At 36.9% G+C, this 17192-nt stretch overlaps 1 pseudogene; it reads right to left on the reverse strand.

Moving 5' to 3' along the window:
* LOC126694792 (G-type lectin S-receptor-like serine/threonine-protein kinase SD1-1) overlaps positions 1–17192 on the reverse strand; it is a 54653-nt pseudogene that overhangs the window by 7795 nt on the left and 29666 nt on the right.

A 17192-nucleotide genomic window follows, 5' to 3' on the forward strand; every position in this document is an offset into this window, starting at 1 on the left:
CTTTTCTAACTTTCCGGATTCCGCTACTAGACCGTAGCATCAACCAATGAAGATTGGCTCCTTCCTAACTGCTTCCCAGAACTCCAAACGTCTGTCTCACAGAGATGATAATGGTGAGAACCAGGTTTGGTATAATGCCTCTCAAGGATTTAACAATGGAGAGGAAGAGAGTGAGGGATTTTGATGAGACTCTAAGGTATAGATTGTGGGTGAAACAATCTGGTTTTTCTTTAGGGTTTCTCTCTCAAAATTCTCTCTGGAAGCTCTCTTTCAATCGTGGGTTAAAGGGGTATTTATACTGGAGTGAAGAGGAATGTGAAACGTCAGGTTTTTCCAAAACAGGGGTGGCTCGCGGCTTGACCTCGCGGCTTGACCAAGTCGCGAGATCCAGTCGCGAGTTAACCGTATGGCCAGTTGTCCTGTTTTGTCCTGTAGTGCTCCAGCTAGCATGACTGTTCATCTTCCAGCATGCTTGGCACGTGTGCAGCTTCTGGCGACTTGCAGCCGCGAGTCCACCCGCGAGTCCCAGCCGCGACACTCTGTTTTCTTGCACACTCTTGAGCAATCTTCACTCTATCTCACTCACTACCCTTACAACAATCCCACCTAAATACAGGGTTACTAAATGCTGAATTACAAGCAAATTTGGCACGGAATAAAGCCAATTAGATGGTTGAATAAATTCAACCTTACAATCTCCCCCTTTGGCTATTCCGTGACAAAACCCTAAAACAGACTCTAGACTTAACATGTGAGTTGGGAACAGTTGAACAAAACTCACTCACACCTAACTCTAGAAGCTGTGAAGCACTTGAATCATATAAACAGAAACTCCTGAAACACAACAATACACCATGATCATTGTAAGCAGAAAATTATAAATGCATATGAAACAGGCAATATGAGATCAAGCAAAGATGGAGTTAACAAACAAACCATGGCTTGATCAACCAAGTGAACACCACAAGGTAGTGATCACAGTGCTCATTCACACTTGGAATGAACACAAGGACATACAAGTTAACAAGCACAAGGCAAGACACTTGTATGCTCAACACTCAACCAATGCATAGCACACAAGGCATATGCATCTAGGAACAATCCTACAAGGGCACAAGAGTGACAGTACATAAACCAAAATGCAGAACATTTAGATTAAAGTACTGATTTCAACATAGCATAAAGGCTGCACTTAAGCAAGGTACATACCATAAAGCCTACAAACTATGCATAAAACATTAACCCTAAAATCTTACAAAAGCACATGGGTACAAACACATTATATTGAATAAAAATTTAAACAATATAAACTAAAAGTGCATAAAGTTTCTCCCCTTCAAAGTGATGAGAAGCTGTGATGCACTTGGAACATATATACTTGTAACCTGAAACACTTGCACAAAACACATTAGACCTTCAAGGTAAAGCAAGTAATAAAAGGATAAGTATAATGTAACAAGTAAATTACGATCAAGTAAACATGATGTGAAACATGTGAGCAACTTGATCAAACACCAAAACAGTCATATAGAAATGACAACAATGATCACATAGCAAAGCAATTGATCATCCGAACATGCATTCAAAGAAGCACAATAGCATAAGGAAGTATGCATGTCTAAAACAAAAACATGATGCGAAGAGAATCACAAAACATAACTCAAAGCACCATAAAGCCTGTGCTTGTTCAAAACAAAGTTTTCTTATTATCTCAATGTCTTCTCCCCCTTGGTATATGCATCTCCCCTATGGAATATCTCTCCCCCTACAAATGTGCATGAGAAATAGAATTTCTCCCCCTAAGGATGTGCACAAGAGTCATATAGAAATGACAAAACACTCCGACATACTCATTAGAGTATACTCTCCCCCTTTTTGTCAGGAATAGACAAAGGGTCAAGGAGAAACAAGGGCAAGAGATGAAGGTACGAACAATGCCAATGATGCATGAGGGGAAAAATGAAAAAATTTTTTTTTTTTTTTTTTTTTTTTGAAAACAACTTTGAAAATTACCCTCAATATGCAAAACACGCGATTTTCGCGACTGAGTTAAGTCGCCAGGGCAAGCCGCCAAAACGCTCAAAGACAAAATTTTGAAAAATTTTCTAAGTGTTTTTCGCTACTGGAGGGTCTACCTGCGAGGGAGTCGCGAGCTGAGCCGCCAAAATCTCTGAGTAACCCTCGCGACTGGACCTTCCACTCGCGAACAAGTTGCCAAAAATGACCCGCGAAGACGCGACTGAGTCTCGCGACTTGACTTACCCGCGACTGAGTCGCCAAAACAGGGCAAAACTGGGTTTGTTGAAAAATTTTGGATTTTTTAACAAAATACTTTCCAAAAACACCTAAAACACTCAAAAATCTTTTTGGCTTGAATTAACAAAGATTGAGCATGTGAAAACACATTTCATCAAGTACAATCACACAAATGAATATGGCATTTATTGAACATAAACTTGTGTGTTGTGTGTGGATATCAACAATGAAATAGTCCTTAGTCTAATGTGAAGCTTCAATGATCAATTCAACCAAGGCATACACAATTAGCACTAGATCAAGTGATCCATCTCAATTATAGAAATATGTATATATGACCTCCCACAAAACTTGATAACATATCTTGGAGCTTTACATTTGACTCCATAACATTTGATCATTTTGATCTCTTGAGACAATCGCCTCTCATTGTGAGAGTGATATTTGATATTTCACTTTAATGAACAAGCCTTTGGCTTTTTGAATAAACATTCTCTTTAATATAAGGTCGCTTACCCTTTTTCCTAGTCGAATACTAGAATGTGCGACAGGCTTTTGCAGCTCAATATCTCTTTTCATTTGGAGATTTACATTTGGTGAGCTCTTCTTAGCAAAAACAAAAATAAAGAGTGGGAAGATATATAGACACAAGTCTATGCAAGTTTCAAGATCAACATAACCATTCACTAATCATTCATGACAAGTTTGAAGATCTATTTACAACAATCACATAGATTTCAAGATTTCTTCCACAGTGATATGAGTGCAAAGAAACAAGCAATGCTCGAAAATGCACAAAGCCATTAGCACAAAGGTACAAGGCAAAACAAGTTTTGAGACAAAACTCAACAACGTCGATCAAGCTTTTTGATTTTCTACTTTTTATGTGATTTTGGATTTTTACACACACAAACCAAAGACATAAAAGTAAGATCAAAACAAAAACAAAACAATGCATATAAAGATATGCATGATGCACAAATGCATGACAATGAAGCATCTAATGCATGAAGGGTCCTACAAAGATCGAAAGAATTAGATCAAGGACCAAAGGAGCAAAAGCTCAACCATAGGAACCCTTCCTCATCCAAACAGAACAATTGTTTGGAATGAGTGTCTCATGAGAAGTGAGACGAGGGTTGGAAGAATGAGAACCAGAGATGCACATAGACAAGGAGTTAAGAGCATTAAACACTTTCTTTAACAACATGCTATTATCACTCAAATCCGGTTTATCCTTTTTAGCACAACTTCCAAGAAGCTCAAGTTTTTCTTTTCTTTTGATTCTTTTAAAAGCATGAAACTTAGAGCATTGAGGTCTTAGATGACCAAAGGCACCACAATGGTGACACACAATGTGTTTAGGTCCACTAGGCCTTTTGGGAAGGGATTTAGCAATATGGTTTTGTTCCCTCTTCAACTTATGACATTGAGGTCTTATATGACCAATCACACCACAATGGTGGCAAGTTAGAACAAACTTAGATCCATCCAAAGCCTTAGGTTGAGACCCAAACAGAGGCTTTGACTTAACAGCCTTTCTCTCCACCTTTTGATTTCTTTTATGTGGAGGAATGTACACCGATTTGTCCTTTAAGGTAGAACACACACTAGGCACAAAATCGGGTATCACAACATGATTGCAACAAATATTTTCATCCTTTTTAACAATAGGTTCAGCAATCCAACACTTGGCATGCATCTTAAGAGATTCATTTTCACATTTAAGATCATCAACAAGTTTGTTAGACAAAACAAGTTTAGCATCCAAGTCCATATTCAAACATTCAAACTCTTTCAGCTTTTCAAGAGAAATTTCAGCAAGTTTTTTATATTTCTCAACCAATTTGTTGGATTCATTGAGCTTAGCAATCAAATCATCATTTTCACAAAATAACTTGCTCAAATTCTTTTGAAACTTCTTAGCATTTTTCTTCAAGAGTTTGTCAACAACACCCATGGATTCAATTAACATGTCATCACAATTATGAGGATTAGCACTCATAGAGACATTTTCACAAACACGTGGCATGTTACATTCATCACCAACCAAATCATGCAAAGAGTCATACAAAGCACAATCCATGGCAAATAAACACAAGGGGTCAAGGATCACACTTAGGTATTTAAACCACAACAAGTGTACCCACTCTGATACCAATTGAAAGTTCAAAAACGTGTACAAAAACACTTTTGAACGTTTAGACCCCCAAAAACCAACTTAACCAACACAAGCAATATGTCAAACAACTAGTGTGCGGAAACTTAACATATGCTATAATATGAAATTGGTTAAACAACTATCTAAGCCATAACAAAATAAACCACAGCAGATAATGTAAAGGCAGAGATAGAGAGGAAGGAAGATGCAAACACAGAGATAACACCTGATGTGTTATCGAAGAGGAAACCGAAGACCTCGGCGAAAAACCTCTCCGCCGCCCTCCAAGCGGTAATCAATCCACTAGAAAATACAGTTGGGATACAAGGACAACAATAGACCCTCCAAGCCTAATCTACCCAATGCACCTAAGCCCTCCAAGCTTCTTGCTCCAACGAGGTTGCGCCGAACCTTTTTCTTTTCTAACTTTCCGGATTCCGCTACTAGACCGTAGCATCAACCAATGAAGATTGGCTCCTTCCTAACTGCTTCCCAGAACTCCAAACGTCTGTCTCACAGAGATGATAATGGTGAGAACCAGGTTTGGTATAATGCCTCTCAAGGATTTAACAATGGAGAGGAAGAGAGTGAGGGATTTTGATGAGACTCTAAGGTATAGATTGTGGGTGAAACAATCTGGTTTTTCTTTAGGGTTTCTCTCTCAAAATTCTCTCTGGAAGCTCTCTTTCAATCGTGGGTCAAAGGGGTATTTATACTGGAGTGAAGAGGAATGTGAAACGTCAGGTTTTTCCAAAACAGGGGTGGCTCGCGGCTTGACCTCGCGGCTTGACCAAGTCGCGAGATCCAGTCGCGAGTTAACCGTATGGCCAGTTGTCCTGTTTTGTCCTGTAGTGCTCCAGCTAGAATGACTGTTCATCTTCCAGCATGCTTGGCACGTGTGCAGCTTCTGGCGACTTGCAACCGCGAGTCCACCCGCGAGTCCCAGCCGCGACACTCTGTTTTCTTGCACACTCTTGAGCAATCTTCACTCTATCTCACTCACTACCCTTACAACAATCCCACCTAAATACAGGGTTAATAAATGCTGAATTACAAGCAAATTTGGCACGGAATAAAGCCAATTAGATGGTTGAATAAATTCAACCTTACATAAGGAAAACGGCAGAGCAAAGAAACAAATAAAAGTTGAACAATAACTTAAGGAAAACGGCAGAGCAAAGAAACAAATAAAAGGCAAAACGACAACAGAAAGATTGAAGAGAGACATATTGTTTAATGAAAGCACGTGGAGATCATGTGAGTGAAGCAAGTCAGAATCAGTTATAGCAAGACTAGGTGTCAAGCATCCAACGGTGCAGTTGTAAATCTGTTAGATTAGGGAGTTAGTGGGTTCTGTTTTAAGCTTTCCCGCCTCTGTTAGTGTAAGGAAACAGAGCTTAATTATTTGTACACTTATCATTCTTCAATTTTATCAATGAGAATTTTCTTTCTCTTCCAGAAGTTTAGTTCTTAGTTTCTAGAAACTTCATTCTTTTACATTGACTCAAGCAAGTCGCTACTCTTTGAGAGAAAATAAACTACACAAGTGAGAAAAATGTGAAACACATACATCATCAATATATATATAGAAATATGTAGTACTATGTATGTAAAAGTTCACAAGATCAAGGTACATGTAATGAGAACTATACAACAAAAACCTCACTACATATCTCAAAACACTCTCCCCCTATCACTATATTAACTCTCCCCTTAACATCATGACTATTCTTATAATCAAAACTACTCCCCCTTTTATCACGAGTGACAAAGGGTGGATGACTGAGAAACAGTCATCTCATCATGGGTAGAGCCACAAACATCATCACTCTCATCATCTCCACCAGCAAAAGACTCCTCAGCAAGCTCAGGTGAGGAAGAGGGAGTGAAACTGCTAAGACGAGATTGTCGGCGAGTGATGTGACCAATCCTAGTGTTCATCTGACACATCTCATCAAAAAGATGGTCAAGACTACTACCAAAATCAGCACGCATGAGCTGAAGTTGACCCATAATGGCAACGAGAGTGACCCGTACTCTAGAAAAAGAAGATGGAGTAGATGAGGAAGGGGGTTGAAGGGCAAAGGTAGCGTCCTCAGTAGCATGAAAAGTAGCCTCTCCTGTTGAGCGTGGGCGGACTTATCATGAGGCCGCTTGGCCTTAGCAGCTAGCTATGCATCATTTCTCTTAATAAACTCCCAACTAACAGCACACATGATAGAGAAGAGAAAGGCAGAAGGAATAAGGATGTGCATGTGTGTGAGGATGCATGTGATAGCTGAAGGAAAAATTAGCTTATCACGTGTAGCTATGTCCTGATGGATATCTATCATAGATACTATCAAATGTGAAGGAAAGTATATAGAGAGACCCTCCAAGAGAGAGAAAAGAAAGCGAGCACGAGGCTCAATAATAGTGTTATAGTGAGACCGTGGAGTGAGAACAAAGGTCATCACCATATTAAGGATCCTTGGACCCTTAGCAAAGTTAATGGTGGTGAAATTTAGAAGATCACCCCACAACATGGCCTTTTCACAGAAATGTGAGTCCAACTCGTCTCAAGAGATAGAGCGAAGATGAGGATGACTAGGATAGTCTGGATGAGCTACCCTAGGAACGTGTAGTATTTCAGAAATAAGTTCCTATGTAACTACAATACATGTTCCTTTGAATACCGTAGTAAACTGAGGAACAAAGGTATCAATAGCATATATGTTGGAGTAGAACTTCTATATAAACACGTTGGGACACCTCGAGGGTTTCTCACATAGAGATTCCCAACCTCGAGAGCTAAACGCACTGGGTAGAGGAGTGTTTTAAAAATAAAAAAGAATGACATGACGTTTTGAGTGAATCATCCTGTCACAGAAGTTCCCATCAAAATCCTTTTGGGATTTGAATCATAGAACCTGACTCGATTGGCAATAGAAGGAAGAGAATAAGAAGATGAAGAATCACGACGAGATATCGGGTTCTTCGAGGAATAGACTTCGTAGGTGCCGTATCAAAGAGACTACAGGAGAGAGCAACAAGAAAGAAACATAGTAGAAGAGATGCCTAGGAATGGAAAAAGAAAAGAAGAACAATGCATGGGAATGCATGAACATGTTACGTGCAAAAGAAATTGCATCATGGGTAAGAACCCAATCCAAATTACAGCACTCACAATTTTTTAATTAAGCACACAACCTATAATGCATGAAAACCTGATTATAATGCTAGAGAATGCAATGTATGTTCATCTGAGATCAACTCAACAAAACCTAACCCAAAAATTTTAGCATAACCACAAAATTTTTTTCCCAAAACCTAAAAACTAGGTCTAAAAAGCATGAAATGTATGAAGAATGAGAAAAAGAAGATATTGAGACCACGTACCAAAGGACTGAGGCTTGGAAGAAGTCGAAATCTTGATGAGAAGAAGGATTTTTGAGAAAGGAGGGTGTTTGGGTCAAGAAAGAAGAGAGACAGATTTTAATATTTGAGTGAGAAATGAACCGAGTCGAACCTCAAATATATATATAATCAGGCATCTCGATAGATCGAGAACAAAATCTTGATAGATTGAAAGGTATCGAGGAGGTATCGACGGCCAAAAACTTCGATCGATCAAGGAGGTGTTGAGATATCTATCGAGCAAACAAAGAGTTCAGAAATATGGCTCGATGGATCGGGCTATCTATCGAGAGGTATCGAGAAAAACCCAAAAAAATTCGATAGAAAAGTCTTGTGTCGAGAGGTATTGACTTGCTATCGAGCTTGTGTCGAGCAGACAGAGACAAGGTTTTTCAAGGAGGGAAAAACACATGTGATGAAAGCACATAAGATAGACAACAAACCAACCATCAAAGAAGCATGTTAGGCACTCAAATCCATCAACAACTCCAGATGCAAAGTTTTTCTAGATCAAAACACATACTAAGCAAGTCTAACCAATTTTATTTTCAAAAACAAGTAAAGACAGTTTAATAAGCTTATACTATTACATATATTCCTTGTGGTGGCCAAATCACATTGTACCTATACAAAATATCAAAAGTAGTAAAGAGTATACGTGTTGTGTGTGAAACTTTTGCAAGAAAGCATAAGTGTCTCATCATATGAAGATAATGATATAAGAGAATCAAATACATCCACACACAATCAAAATTGTTCGATGGGGACCATCACCTTTGAGGTACATCATATAACTCTCACATCTCCTAGAAACACACTTGCAACCATATTTAAAAACATTTTGATTCTTTTTACTTTTCATGATCTTTGCATATTTTTCTTTAAAGCATATAGTGGCCTATCATGCATGGTCATAATGAGAGACAAACTTTTGCAAGAAAGTAGTAAAGAGTATACGTGTTGTGTGTGAAACTTTTGCAAGAAAGCATAAGTGTCTCATCATATGAAGATAATGATATAAGAAAATCAAATACATCCACACACAATCATAATTGTTCAATGGGGACCATCACCTTTGAGGTACATCATATAACTCTCACATCTCCTAGAAACACGCTTGCAACCATATTTAAAAATATTTTGATTCTTTTTACTTTTCATGATCTTTGCATATTTTTCTTTAACGCATATAGTGGCATATCATGCATGGTCATAATGAGAGAGAAAAGAAATATCCACTTATGTAAGCCAAATATCCTTTTCTTAATGTGAAAGTGCTACACCTTACTGAGCATGACTTTTAGGAATTGCACACAAATGTTTTACGATTGATGAGTTTTAGTGATGAAATGGTTATTTATGCCTTTCTCTTAGGATTTTTTAATCCTTTCTGTCAAAAAGAGTGATAAAGATATGAATGATAAAAGTTTAATCAAATCATATCGAGCCACAAAGCTCGCATTGCTTTGTTATGCATGAAGATGCTTATCTAGGCTACAAGAGATACAAAGTTGAGAAACTTTGTTTCATAGGCCATCCAAGGTACACAAGTGTCAGTATACACAAACACATTGTTTTTGTACTTTTCAAATTTTTTCTCTTTTTTTTTTTTTTTATTGAGGGAAAAAAAAAACCAAAAAACCAAAAAAAAAAAAAAAACCAAGAAAAAAAAAAAAAAAACACACACAACCAAACATATTAAAGGGGCAATAAAGACTAGACTGACTTAAATACAACCAAACAAACACACAAGAGATGCAAGAACATAGATGAAATCACTTGAAGAAATCTTTTTCCTTCCAAACAGGAGACTTGGAGGGAGATGAATCTTTCTTGTTTTGAGACCTCTAATGAGATGAATATGAAGGAGGATTAAATCAATTGAAGTTTGTCAAGAACAACACAGCCTTTAAGAATTCCCCAATAGGAACCAAAGAGTTTTGAAGTTGATTTTGGCCTCCAAAAGGTAACACACTATTGCTTTGTTGAGTAGCAAGCCACTTATAACAATTTGGAGTGTGTCCCGATGCTTCATAGTGATGACAGAAGTGAGGTTTTTTAGGTTGAGACTTCTTATTAGTGGAGCAATGATTGTTCTGCTTAGTTTCTTTAACAACCTTAGGTGGTACTCCCAGAATGGATTTACCCTTATCATGCTTAGACTCACTTTAATTTTGGGCTCAATTATTGCAAGTTTAACATTAGAAGCAAGAGAAACAAACACAACATTATTCAAGGCAATAGAGGAAGTACTACAAGAAGAGAGTGAGTGATCATACCTGAGACCAATTTATCAGATGCAGCCTTTTGGAAATTTAGCATTTCATCTAGCTTAGCACTTGAAGTTCTTTCTAATTGAGCTCTCATCTGAAATAGCTCAACATCTAGTTTCTTGGTCTTCTCAGCCAAGAAGTTGTTTTCAAACCGCAATGCTTCGATGGTTTGATTTGCTTCATCAATTTTAGTGGAGAGTTTTTCTCATTCCAACTCCACTTCACTCAACTTCCTTGTGGCTAGCCTATAAAGCTTTTCAAGCATCTTAGAACTCTTGTACTACTTTGAGTAGGCAGTATGGATATCATCTTTTTCATCCATATCTTTAAATTTGGACTCTATCGGTTCCTCTTCCTCATCAACTAGCTCTTTGAACTCCTTGAATAAATCAACAGTAGTTGTGAAGGCGCTGACTATCCCTTCTTGATCACTATCCTCTGAGTTTGCTTCTAGTTTAGTGTCACTCAAGGTGGCAGCTAGGGCTTTGCTCTTGCCAATTGACTTGAGATAGGTACGACATTCTTGCTTCATATGTCCATACCCTTGACACCCATAGCATTTTGGACTAGTTGGAATGTTGCTACTTTGTCCATCTTCTTTGGATTCTTTCTTGAATTTATCTTGAGATTTAAATTGAGAAAATCCCGACTATTTGTGATCCTTGTCATTCACCTTGACATTTGCATTCTTGATGAAGTTCTTGAATTTTCTGGTATTGTGAGATTTGAACTTTGAGTTCTCATTCTCAAACGAGTCATCTTTTTCATCATTCTTAGCTTTTAGAGTCATTTTCTTGCTCTTGCTTCCGTTGCCAATCCTCATTAAACCTAATTCGTAGCTTTGCAAATTTCCAATCAATTCCATCAAAGGAATAGAGTCAATGTCCTTTGATTATTCAATGACAATGATATTAGCATGAAATTGCTCTAGGTGAGATCTGAGGATTTTCCTCACAATTTTAGGCTTCAGAATCTTTTCACCTAAATTAAAGGTAGAATTCACTATGTCCTTGAGTTTGGCATAGAATTCATCGAACATCTCATCTTCATCCATCATAGTTTCTTCAAAGCTTGTGGTAAGCCTTTGAAGCTTGGAGTCATTCACAGCTTTGGTACCTTCATAAGTGTTTTAAAGGATTGTCCATGCTTCATTGGCACTCTTAGTGTATGAGTTCTTCTTAAACTCCTCGTTAGTCACAGCACTAAACAAGACATTCAACACTCTACTGTTGAAATTTGTAGCTTTGATCTTGTCATCATCCCAAGATGCTGGCAGATCAGTAGGTTTGGTCCATCTAACCTTGGCAGCCAACCAGACCTTTTCATCTAAAGACTGCAAAATAGCTCTCATGTGTACTTTCTAGTATACATAGTTAGTACCATAAAAAAGAGGAAGCATAATCAACGATTGTCCACAATCCATAACAACAGGGGTCAATGGATTACACATCAAAGATTAAAACCTAATCAGAGTGTGCTTGCTCTGATACCACTTGTTGGGTTAAGATAGCTTGATCCTAGTTAATTAATTCAATTACCCAAGTTGATTAATTAGGTCAAATTATATGCAAACCATGGAGGAACCAACAAATCACCAAATAACTAATATACAGCAGAAAATAAATTAACACGGTGATTTGTTGACAAATGGGGAAAACCTTTCGCAAGGCAAAAATCTCACCAGGTGAATTTAAGGTCACCACTTCTAAGAATCCACTAATCAATAATCAAGCGGTTACAAGTATGAGGAATCTTACCACTACCCTGGCCTATCCCAAAATAACAACCAACAATTGGACATTTGCTCTAATACCTAATTGGACTTGATCTTGTAGTAGCCTTTTTTCCTTCATTGCACAAATCTCCAATCTGTAACTAACTCCTTTGCACGGATCCCGATGCGTGACTAACTCCAGTAACTTGAATGATTATTGTTGGCTGCAAAGTTCTTCACTTCATAAACGACGAAGATCAAGAAGCACTTGGTTACAAAACCCTATGGTGCACAAAAGCAGTAGCTTCACACAGAGTATATGAGTTCTAGGTCTCTGTATCCATGTATGACGGTTTTAAAATTTTCCATATATATGACTAGGGTTGTGAGAAAGAAAATCCTAATAAAATAAGACAACGTGGGCCAAATTTCAGATATGGCAATTCTGAAATTGTAATTCTTGATAGATTGAACTTGTGTTGCGCTTGTGCCGAGCTTCTTCATTTAACCTAGATAGTAGTATTTGTCGAGCTTCTATCAAGACTTAATGAAACAGCTTTTCTTCACTTTTTTCTTGGATCAATCTTCATGACTTTAAAGATACCACTTGATATATTTGATCAACATACTTCTTGATATATTAAACCCATCTTAGACCTACTCAATTACAAGTAAAGTACATTTTGTCAAAGTATAAGTCAATTACATAGAAAATATGACCCTAACACTGAGCATTAGGATTTGGAATTCTACAAAGGAATGAAAAAAAATTCACTAATATTCTTTGATTGAAATGGGTCAGGAATTGTGTCTTGTCCCATATTCAAATGGGAGCTAGATTTTTGTCATTTTTTGTAGTTTGATGACTTGATCCAGAACTATAGACAACTGAGAGACTTGGGATGAAAGAGAAATGTACATCTACTAACTATATAAAGAGACAAATGACTCTTTCTACGGTAAATTTGTTTTAGTCCATTAGTGAGCAAAACTCACCGTTTTGTTTTTTTTTTTTTTTTTTCGGTCACGCCATTTCAATTTGTGCTTTGTTTTTTATTTTCTTCTTTTAAATATTTATATGAGTTGGCATATATATTGTTATACTGACACAACAAATTTCATAATATTTTCATAATTATTGAGGTGTCAATTTCTTCTAGGTTGAAATAAAATAATAAAATATGAGATTGTGACTAATTACAACTGAAAATAAATGGTTTGCAAAAGTTTTGTAACACTTGTTGTTATCACAAATATTTTCACAATTTTTGAGATCTCAATTTCTTATAGAACAAATAAAAAAATGCTAAGTCCACAACATTTTCACATTAATTTCACAACAAATCATAAGTGGTAAGCTACTATTGATGGATAAAAAAGTGATAATCAGTCGTGGGTCCATTTTAAAATCTGTATAAAACTTGTCATCTAGAATTTGCTATGAAAATATTATGAAAATAGTATTTCTATAAAATAAATAATAAAAAATTAGACTGAAACTTACCTCGGCTAAAAATAAAGGTATTGTGAAAATATTGTGAGATTTTGTTGTATTCTTAGACTTCTTTTTTGGTTTACTAAAATTTGATGAGCCAAAATTCGCTGTTTCACAAATAATTTTCTTCTATTGGTTTTCTGTTTGTTGTTTTTTTAGTGCATAGCTTAAAGTGGTTGTCCCAATTAAAAACCAATAACAATTTATCACTTAGGATTTGTTGTAAAAATGTTGTGCACGTAACATTACTCAAAAATAAAATAACAAAATTTCATACCATGGCCCACCATAGCAAAAATAAAGATATTGAGAAAATATCATGACATTTATTGTGTTCTTGACTTTTTTTTAGCTAATTTGTTGAGCCATTATTCTTTGTTTTACATACAATTTTCTTGGGCTGACTTTAAAAAAAAAAAAAAAAACACACACACACATTTTTTGAAGTAAAAAAACATATAGTTTTACTAACCAAAACAAAAAAAAACAAAACAAAACAAAACAAAAGGAAAAAAAAGGTACTTTTCCCCTTTATGTTAGGGGTAGTTTCACCCCCCCCCCCCCCAAAAACTTTAAAGTTGAATAATTTCCTCATTTATATTTTGTAGACAAGCATATAGTACCTGCTGTTACTCTCTTGGTTAAACCCTAACAAAATCTTATGATGTCTTGAATATTTCATTGTACAATATCTAAAATATCACACTAAATTTTAATGTCACAAATTTTTTTTTCGTGTATTTTGAGTTTTATGTGTTTGTCGTACTTAGAAAGTAAAAATGGTAATGTATGGTATTCTATTTGTTATCTAGAGAACACTAATTCATTAGAGATTTAAATCTTCTAGATTTATACTTTTATCTAATAGAAACTTCAAGTTCCCAATAAAGTTAAGGCATTCATGTGGGGGGCCTGCACTAACTCATTACCCACGAAATGCAACTTGATGCATCGAAAGATCCTTATTGATCCTATTTGTAGGCTCTGCTCAATGGAACCTAAATCTGTACTTCATGCATTGTGGGATTGTGAGAGCATTCGACAAGTCTGGCACTCTGATTTTGGTGATCTGCATAATGCTGACAACCACAGGGATTCGTTTAGATAGTTGTTTGAAGTGGTTCTTTCAAAACACAGGAACCCCGGGTTGTTTGCTATGACATGATGGTCTCTATGGAACCGACGAAATAAGATCAGATTGAATGAAGCTGTTCTCCTGCTGGACAGAATCTCTGTACAAGCACTCCACTTGCTGCAAGAATTCCAACGAGTCCACTTAGCCAAAACAACACCTGTCCGACCAGCAAGGCCCCCATGGAAGCCACCAGACCCTGGTGAATTGAAAGCTAACTTTGATGGATCTGTATTTGAAGACTTGAGCTCAGCAGGTATTGAGGTTGTTGTTCGAAACTCTTAAGGGGAGGTAATGGCAGCTTTGTCAGAAAAAATCCCCGTGCCATCTTCAATCCTTATGTTGGAGACTTTGGCAGCTAGAATAGTAATCATCCACGAGCTTGGCTTTCACAGTTCCAGTTTTGAAGGAGATTTAGAATTAGCAATCAACGCTCTCCGTCACAGCAACTTGATGCACTCATCCATTGGTCACCTTGTAAATGACACTGTCTTATGCAAACTCATTACAGAGTTTCTCATTCTTTCATATTTTTTGGCAAGGCAATTATGTAGCACATGCCTTAACCAAGAGAGCTGATTTTCTTTTCCTATTTTGGTTTGGATGGAGTTGGTTCCACCAAACATCCATGACTTTTATATGGCTAATTTAATGGCTTTGAATTAATAGAATCTGCTGCGGCTTTCTTCTCAAAAAAAATATATATATATATATATATATATATATATAAAAGATGATAAAGAAGTATGTCTTTTGTTAGCTTGTTATCTTTTTATTTGCTTTCTTTCTTAAAAAGGTGTTTATTAAAAATTAAGTAAGCTAAACATCGTAATTAGACTCATAAAATAAGATGATAAAGAAGTATGAATAACAAATATTCATTGCAAATGGTTGTAGGTATTTAATTTGATGAAGAGTTTCAATTGTAGCATATGCCATCATCTATTGCAAAAATTTAAATATTGTGACAATGTCTTATCAAAACTTAGTTGTTTATTGTTGGAAGATGACGAGATTTGATATCATTCTTTGTAGAATTTTTTCGTGAGTAGATATTGTCTTTAGTAAATAGGTTCTAAAAAAATTATCATAGTAAATAGATAGTCATATGTAGGACTGATATTAGGTCGGGTCAAGTTGGGTTTACTGTGACCCGAAACCCGACCCGATAGAAATTGGTTTCGCTGCCTGAAACCCGACTCGACTCAAAAAATCGGGTCGGTTTTCCGGGTCTCGGGTCGGATTTTTTTTTTCCTACTGCTTGTTTGCCTTTATACTAAATGTTACTATATTCTTTTTTGAAATAATAATCTCTCATTAAAAGAGCTAAAATCTCCTCAGCAAGCCACATTTATGACTATTAAATGAATATACACAATTGAAAGTTCAAATAGTATATAAAACACCCTTGAACGTTTAGACCCCCAATAATAAAAATACCAATTCAAGCTTTATGACAAACAATAAGTGTGCGAAAAATGAACACAAGCTATAAACAGAATTGGTAAACAATCTAAGCCAATTAAAATCACATCCACATAGTAGAAAATAAAAGGTAAAGATTAAGGGAAGAGAGATGCAAACATAAGGACAACACAACGATATGTTATCAAAGAGGAAACCGAAGCCCTCAGCGTAAAACCTCTCCGCCGCCCTCCAAACGGTAAGTAATCCACTAGAAAATGTAGTTAGGATACATGAACAGCAATAGACCCTCCAAACCTAATCTACCCAGTGTACCTAAACCTTCCAAGCTTCTTGCTCCAATGAGGTTGTGCCGAACCTATTTCTTTTCTAGCTTCCTGGATTCCGCTACTTGATCATAACATCAACCAATGTGAAATTGGTTCCTCCCTAACTGCTTCCCAAAACACTAAACAGCCCTCTCATAGTAATGGATATGGTGAGAAAAGGTTTTGGTAAAACGCCTCTCAAGGATTTAACAATGGAGAGGAAGAGAGTAGAGGAATTTGAAGAGTCTCTTATATGAAGATTATGGATGAATCAATCTTGTTTTAGTCTAGGGTTTCTCTCTCGAAATTCTCTCTGGAAGCTCTTATTCTTTCGTGGGTATAAGGGGTATTTATACTTGGGTGAGAATGGAATGTGAAGAGTCAGGTTTTTCAAAACAGGGCTGGCTCGTGACTTGGCCTTACGGCTTGATTAAGTCACGAGATCCAACCGGGAGATAACTGAACGGCTAGTTGTCCTATTTTGTCCTGTAGTGCTCCAACTAGCATGATGCTTCAGCTTCTAGCATGCCTGGCACGTGGGCAGCTTTTGGCGGCTTGCAGCCGCTAGTCACCCGCGATATCCAGTCGCAAGTCTCTGTTTTTCTTACACACTCTTGAGCATTTTTTCACACTATCTCACTCACTACCCTTACAAGAATCCCACCTAAATATAGGGTTACTAATTGCTGAAATACAAACAAGTTTGGCACGGAATAAAGCCAACAAGATGGTTGATTAAATTCAACCTTACAATCTCCCCCTTTGGCTATTCTGTGACAAAACCCTAAAACGGACTCTAGACTTAGCATGTGAGTTGGGAACAGTTGAACATAACTCACTCACACCTAGCTCTAGAAACTGTGAAGCTCTTGAATCATATGAACATGAATCTCCTGAAACACAACAATACTCCATGATCATTGTATGGAGAAAAGCATGAAATGCATATGAAGCAGGCATGATGTGATCAAGCAAAGATGGAGTAAAGAAACAAACCATGGCTTGATCAAAAAATTAATCACTACAAAGTAG

This window comes from Quercus robur, chromosome 8, assembly GCF_932294415.1.
Source record: "Quercus robur chromosome 8, dhQueRobu3.1, whole genome shotgun sequence".
NCBI lineage: Eukaryota > Viridiplantae > Streptophyta > Magnoliopsida > Fagales > Fagaceae > Quercus > Quercus robur.